The 7,756-nt window shown below is 47.8% G+C and overlaps 1 long non-coding RNA gene across 1 annotated transcript; it reads left to right on the plus strand.

The window, feature by feature from the left end:
- Positions 1–3,024: 3,024 nt before the first annotated feature.
- LOC125616462 lies at positions 3,025–7,123 on the plus strand. Its single transcript, XR_007347084.1, has 3 exons — positions 3,025–3,180; positions 4,871–4,945; positions 5,039–7,123. It is a non-coding gene; the product is annotated as an uncharacterized LOC125616462 (long non-coding RNA).
- The last annotated feature ends 633 nt before the right edge of the window (positions 7,124–7,756 follow it).

Raw genomic sequence — 7,756 nt, forward strand, 5'->3', positions numbered from 1 at the left:
GTGGCAGGAGGACATTGGATTTTGGGTGACTGTAAGGAAGATTAACAGAGCTGATCTGCTAAAAGAAATGACAGTGTGTCTCCCTTCTGCATGGTGTGGGGCTGGCTACAAAACACTTTTAAGTCCTGTTTCCTCTTCACCTCAGGAGGCCAGGATCAGTTTACACACCTGGGCAATGGGGCCAACAAGGCTCAGGAGAGTTGAATGAGCCACTCAGATTTTTGCTGTTGAGAAAGGACAGCTCTGGGACTACAACCAGGTCTGCCTGACATCTGGATAGAGTCCCTAGCCCACCCTGCCTCATGCCATTTATTATAGCTGCTTTGGCAAAAACATGGATCATTCTGGACCCTGAGTTTGCTTTATAGATCCCATCTCTGCTCTGGAACCTTCCATTCTAGCCATCATGAGCATAGCCTGCTGTGTTGGAGGCCTTCACAGGGGACCGTGGGCTCCCTCACGTTCCCAACCTCCTGTGCTGAGACTGGGCCCATGTGACTGGTTCTAGCCCACAGGCTGTGAGCCGTGGGGATGTGTCCCTTTTAGGTGCAGCTGAGGCAACTGGCCCTGATGGATCATGGTCTCCCGGATCCTTGTGTCCTCTGGTCCCCCACTCCAGGGAGTCAGGGTCATTCGTATTTGTTAATTTTGGTGTACAGTGGTATGGACATAGCCATGGGAATTTTATACTTAGAATTTTATATGGTTTTCCATAGAAAGGGTCCCCCAAATTGCACAAGTTTCAGGCCACAAAACCCGGACGTACCCCTGTGATGAGGCAGTTAAGAAATATGTGCCTCCTCTCTCCAGTTCTTCCCTGTTATACTGTGGTCTTGGGGGTCAGTCAAAGCCGTAAGATGAAGGAGGACTGCCTGCCTGACTCATGCCTTTGTGTGAATGGGGTAAAGCTGTCCCGGTGTTTTAGCACATTTTTGTTGCTATAAGAAAATTACCTGAGACTGAGTAATTTACGAAGAATTGAAGTTTACTTGGCTCATGGTTCTGGAGGCTGGCAAGTCCAAGAGCTTGGGGCTTACTTGATTTGAACATGGTGGCGGGCATCACACAGTGAAACACAGCAAGCTTGCTAGCTTGGGTCTCTCTTCCTCTTCTTAAAAGCCACTAATGACATCATGGGGCCCCACCCTCCTGATCTCATCTAATCCTAAATACCTTCCAGAGGTCCACCTCCAAATACCAGGAAAATATGAATTTGAGAGATTAAGTTTCTGACACATGAACTTCTGGAGACATTCTCAAATCATAGCCCTTGGGAAGCCACTGAGATTTGGGGATATATTGGTTATACAGTCTAACCTATAACAACCCCCACAGAAATGGAGACTGAGGCTCTGTCCTTGGGGATAGTGTCGATGCTCCCAGAATTGTGGTGGAGGGGCAGCAACTTGGAGCTCATTCTCCACCCCCCATACCAAGACCATATGAACCCTGGTAGGTGGGCTCCAAATTCAATGCTCCGAGCCCGGGAACCTTGGGTTAAAACCAAGCATTCCAGAGTGTCATGGAGACCAGTGCCATCTCTCGTGGGACCTGTAGAGTGAGGGGTAAGTGTTGTTATAGTGCTGAGTGCACAGCCTGAGACCCAGGGTGTGGACTGTTGTGGGGTTATCTGAAGGCTTCTGGTGTCTTCAGAGATATCTGAGTCCCTGAAGCCCACTACTCCTGATATTGACCTCATAGAAGGTCAGAGGTTACTGCCCCTGGGTACTTTGTTTCTCCAACATGAGAATTGGGAACAGACAAACAGAGCTGATTTTTGAGGCAGCTTCCTAGAACCTGGCTCAGCCATCTTGGGAGAACAGGAGGTCACAGTCATGGAGAACAATGGCCCTGGGCAGGAAAGTGGCCATGAGCTGGCTGCTGGTTCTGCCTGCTTTAGTTGTAGGACAGAAGCTGCTGGGATGTCTGGGTAGGGCGAATCCATCAAGTCAGACCTCGAGGTGTCAGGGGCATTCTTGCTGCCTGTCATCTAAAGGTAAGTGTCTTTCCTCAACTCTTCCTCAGATGTGTGTAGCGCTGCATTCATGCTTCCACAGCTAATCAAAACAGCAGCCTGTGGATATATTCTCTGTGTATATACAGAATCCCTCCCTTGTTTTTTTAAGGTTTTAGTTACCCATGAGCAATTGTGGTTTGAAAATATTAAATGAAAAATTCCAGAAAGAATTAATAAGTTTTCAATTGCATGCCATCTGAGAAATATGATGAAATCTTGCATTGTCTTGCTCCACACTGCCTGGAATACGAACCATCCTTTTGTCCAGTGTATCCACACTGTGTATACTACCTGCCCATTAGTTACTTAGTAGCTGTCTTAATTATTAGATCAATTGTTGTGGTGAGGCAGTGCTTTTATGAATCCCTTATTTTACTTAATAATGGCCCCAAAGTACAATAATGTTGGTAATTTGGATATGCCAAAGAGAAGCTTCTTTTAAATGAAAAGGTAAAAATACAATAAGATTTCTTTTTTGCGGGGGGGAGAGGTAGAACATTGATATAACTTTTATTATAATATATTGTTTTATCTATTTATTATTAGTCATAAATCTCTTAATATGCCTAATTGATAAATTAAGCTTTATCATGGGTTTACAGGTATTAAAAGAAACAGAATACATATAGAATTCAGTATTTCATTAGTTTTGGAATTCACTAGGGGTTTTGGAACACAATAACCCATGAATAAGGGGTACTGAATGTTATGCTTTCCTGATTACATGTAAACACATGTGCTACACACATGTGTGCATGAAAGCCCCATGGCTATAAGCTAAGGTTATGCTTACCCCATATAGTGGGAGGATTAAATGAAAGAATTAGATGTAATAGGCTAGCAGCATGCTTTGACCTGTTTTGGCATTCAAGCATTCAATGCATTAAATATCTTGTAGTTTCTATTATAATTAATTGCTCTTACTTTTGTTCTACTTTTTTTTTTTTTTAAGTTTGAATACTCTAGTGCTACCTTGGTAAGGTAAGGGCTTTGTGCTATTGGTAAAGTCCTCAGCCAATGGGTGCTGAGGACCCTTCTGACCAGCCCTGGACCCCAGATTCTTTGCCTTGTGATGTCCTGGACTGGGTTATCCAGAGTTCACGTCGTCTGTCTGTTAGTGCCCAGCTGACAGGGCTGAATTGGGCCGTGGTGCTCGAGCTGAGGTAGGTCTTTGTTTCTTGCAGCCTTGGTGGCCCGTGAGGCTTCCAGCAGCTGAGCTGTGCTCTGACCCTATCTGCTACTGCTGCAGTCCAAGCACGCCAGCCTCCTGGGTGTGCAGAGCTGCACTAATCAGCTCTGGCCCTGCAAGATGCCAGCTGTCGATGCCCTCTGCTTTCTCCTGCTGCCGGGTGAGCAGCTTGGCAACTCTCTTAGCTTTAGATAGCAAAGACTGTTCCCGAGCTGGGGCTTGCCTGGAAAGCTCTCCCTGTTGTCTTGGGTCAGTTTCACAAGAAACAGGCTGAAGCCTGGATTCCTGTACAAGCTGTGTGCAGAGGGGAGTTCTCTGGAGTATCCAGTAAGGCAGTGAGGGAGCAGGATAGGGGAGGAGAAGGAGCTACACAGAGATGTAAAATGCAGCCTTCTCACCCTGTGGGGAGCTCAGGGATAGGAATTGCACCGGAGATTTGTTCCAGCTTGAAGCAGGAGGGTTAGGATTGAAACCTTGGCATCAGCAATTCATGGGCAGAGAGTTACCCCATTGGAGGGGTGGCAAGTTCCCAGACATCTTTAGGCAAGACAGCTCCCCACAGCTGGAGAAGATGTTGTAGGCTGTTAACAGCCCACACCCATCCTTCAGCAGCTGGGGGATGCTCCACTAGCCCCTGGGAAAAGGATCTGAGCAGGGTGCCAGTCTCATCTGTCACACCCTGCATGGTCATTGCTTCCTTTCCAAGGATGATCTTGTATTTTCCCCAGATTTAGTTCTCCTTGTTTTCCAAACCCAGAATTATCTGGCCTACTATGTGCCAGGCCTGCTGAGAGCCTGGGCATGCTGAATTTGGATTCAAATAACAGACTGGCCTGTCCAGCTTCTGGGGAGGACTTCCCCTCTCACCCACATCTAGTCCCTGGGCATTGCTTCCTCCCTCCAAGACCTGCCCAAGGCCAAGTTCACCAGATTGGTGAGTTGGTGTCTGCTCTAAGGCAGAGGAGAGACAGATTGGTGAGTGTGTGTTTTCTATTGCAAAAGGAAGGAGAAAGGATTTCGTTCTTTGGGATGGGTGTGGGGAGGTGGAGGAAGAGTGTATGAGGCATGCAGGTTTTTTTCCTTTTGCAAACTTTCTGAGCCAAGCAGAGGAGGCAGCACAGAGAACTCTCTCTCTTTCTCTCTCTCTCTGCCCTCGCTGCTGCCAGCCCACCCTCCACTCCCTCCCTGCTGGGCTGTCTCAGCTGTAGCCCTGGCCTTGTAGCTACTGCTGGGGAAAACAGAAAACCACAGCTATGCAGTACCAAACAGGCCTGCATCATGTTTACGAAATGACAGAGTCCTGGGCCTGTCTCCAAGGAGGCTGGGGCTCCATGGGGCAACTCAGACAGCTCTTCCCTGTCCAAAGCTGTGCTTTGGAGGCCCCGGGGGGACTGGAAAGGCCATGGGCGCCAAGTCTTTCTTTTCATCAGGAGGCCCAGAGACCAGAGATGGGAGTGAGTTGACTGAGGTCACACAGAGCCCTGAGATCTAGTTTAGGACATGTGGGAGGGAGGAGGCAGGGCTTGAGGTTCCTGGGTGAGGGTAGAAAAAGGGATTCAGGTCTAAGTTCAAGAACAAGTTCACATGTGACTGCCCTTAGCTCCTGCCACCCTGTTCCTCTCCTGTCTAACCAGCTACTGATTTTCAACCTGACTTTGTCCCAGGATGAACAAAGAAGGTAAGGCAGAGACCATGCCCTGCTCACCCTCTGAGCATCACATCTTGGAAGGTGAAAAAGGGTAAGAAATACATCACCAGGGAGAGGTCCCCAAGGTGGGGTAGGGGTTGGGCTCTCTGTAGAGCCACTCAGAGACCTTTCTTCTCTCCCGCAGCCCCACGGATACTTCTAGACGCTCCCCATCCCAGTCTCATCTCGTGACCTCAGTTCCTGTTTCTGTACCGGATCCAGAGGAATTCGCCTTCTTTCCATCTCCAGGGGGTCAATGGCTGCACCCACCTTACCCTTCTCTCAGCCTGGGAAAGGAGCAGGGACCAATATTTTCATCCCCCTTGCCTCTGTGCTGAGGGATTAGCCTCTCTCTTCTGCAGCACCACCCTCTCCCCACCCCTGCCCTTTGAATGGGTACCTGCTCATCCCCTGCTGTCTCCATTTCTGCAAGAAGGCTTTCCTGAGGCTGTCCTTGAACTTGCGATCCTCCTGCCTCAGCCTCACAGATTACAGGCATGTATCACCCACCTGACTCTCCAAGACTTCTTGTGGCAAACCACTCTTCCAAACCCCTGCCCCATCTGGTCACTTGTTTCTCTCTGCTCAAATGGCTTTGAGGTCACCAGTGAGAGGGCAAAACTTTGTCTGATCCCATTTGGTTCCTCTGTCCTGTATTGGATGTTATGGTCATCCCCACCAGACTCCTTCTCTGACCTTGTCCTCTGCCCTGCTCACTTTTCTTGAATCGAGTGTCGGATCATGCCTCATTCTCTTCAATGCTCCCTCTTCTGTCTCATACCCACAATAAGGTCTTCCCTACTTCCTCGCCTTGGCCCTTTTCTGCCTAGGAAATACATGTGAAATAAGAAAAGCTCCATTTATTCTTAATGGATACACCTATGTCTCTATTTCTGGAGACCTAAAAGTCCCACATTCAGATCACACCTCCCTTCTCTCTTCTGGCTTCATGTGGCCCATTCCCCACTGGGACTCCCTTCCTGGGTGTCCCCCAAGCCTCTAATTGGAATCATCAGTTCCTACATCAAGCTCATTATCTTCCCTACCAGACTCCTCCATTCTTGTTTCAAAGCACCACTTGGTTTTCAGACTCAGAAATCTGAGTTTCATTCGTGGGGTAGGCTGAACAATGTCCCCATTCCTCCAGGATATTGACACTCTAATCCCTGGAATCTGTGACTACTACCTTATGCAGCAAAAGGGCTTTTGCAGATATGATGAAGCTTGGGATTTAGAGATGAGGTTATAACCAACCTGGAGAGGCTGATGTAATTGCAAGGGTCCTCATCAGAGGGATGCTGGAGGGTCGGAATGAAGAATAGGAGAAGTGGCAATGAAGCAAGAGGCTGGAGTGACGTGGCCACAGTTAGGGAGTGCTAAGTCACCAGAAGCTGGAGAAGCAAGGGGTCATTTCTCTCTGGAGTCTGCAGAAGGAGTCGGCTCTGATGATCACTTGAGTTTGGCCTTGTTAACACTCATATTGGACTTCTGACCACACAGTGTGTTTTAAGCCACTCTGTTTGTGGAAATCAGCAGCCATAGGAAACTAATAAAATCTGGATATTTCTCTATAACTAGCTACGTCAATTTGGCCCCTATCCCATCAATTTGTCTCCAAAATACCTGTCAGGTGTACTTTTCCTTCTTTCCTCATGTACATGCCATTGTTATTTCTCCCAAGTTCTTCTGCAGAGATCTTTCAATGGATCCCCATCTTCCTAAGTCATTCTTCCATTGATCTGTGCACAAAAGGTGAGCCTCTTTTCCACAGCGTTGACTCAGAGGTTAAAACAAGGAGGTGAATTATTTAGATTATGAGAGCTTGGAATGTGCTCCATGATTACCAGTCTGTCCTTCCTGCCTGATCCCTACCTCACACCCTACTATTTAGTTGCATGGGACAACAGCCTTGGCACTTTGCCCCTACAATTCCCTCACCCTGAAATACCCCACTGTGACTCCTACCAATTTGAGCCTTCTCTGGACCTCAGTTTTCTCATCTGTACCATTAAGGGACTTGTACACATGAGTTCAAAGCCCTATGGACTCTTGACTTGGACCATTGAGCTAATTAGATATCACATCTCAAGAGCGTACCTCCAGAGGCTTTTCACCCACCTCTGTCTTGGGGATAGTGGTGCTTACCAGCTTGTGTTTCCCAACAATGCCCTCTTGGAGCCCCTGGGGTATGTGTACGTGTGCTGCATATATGGGCATGTGCTTGCGTGTTTTAGGGGGAACGACAGAATTTTAAGTAGTTTATTAAAGAGCTGCTAAAGGCGCCTTGGATATGAAATTTCTCCAGAAAAAAAAAACCTCTATTTTGATGATTTAAGTGTTAATGATTCAAAACCATATGGATCACATTTCCCTCCCATCCACATGGTTTTTAAAAAGTATCAGAGAGACTGCTTAGGGCAAAATGCACTTATGATTCTATCTATCCGGCAGCCTGGTGAGGGCCGCTCCCCAGATCTGATTGAGAGCTGGTCCCACTGGGCCAGGATATGGGCCTTCCCTGGGCCCTCTTCACATGGTCTCCACGGAAAGCCACACTGGACGTCTGGGGAGAGTTTTCAATACACAACTTGGTGGGAAAAAAACACTGCATCCCGGTGGGGTTTTTGCAAAACCTCCAGAACTAATTTTAAAATGACTTAGGTTTTGGCAGGCTGAAGAGGTGTTAACTCAAACCCGGGTGGATTTCAAGGGAAATGTAATTAGAAAAATGCTCTCCTCGTTAGCTGGGAGACTGTGCCGAGAAGTAAAGATTCTTGTTGGAGAATTGTTTGGTGAGATAAAGATGTGCTGCCATCGGGGTCAATGTGCAGACGTGTGCCTGGGCCTACCTCCTTCCGCTGCC

Source organism: Marmota marmota, unplaced genomic scaffold (genome assembly GCF_001458135.2).
Source record: "Marmota marmota marmota unplaced genomic scaffold, marMar, whole genome shotgun sequence".
NCBI classification, from domain to species: Eukaryota; Metazoa; Chordata; class Mammalia; order Rodentia; family Sciuridae; genus Marmota; species Marmota marmota.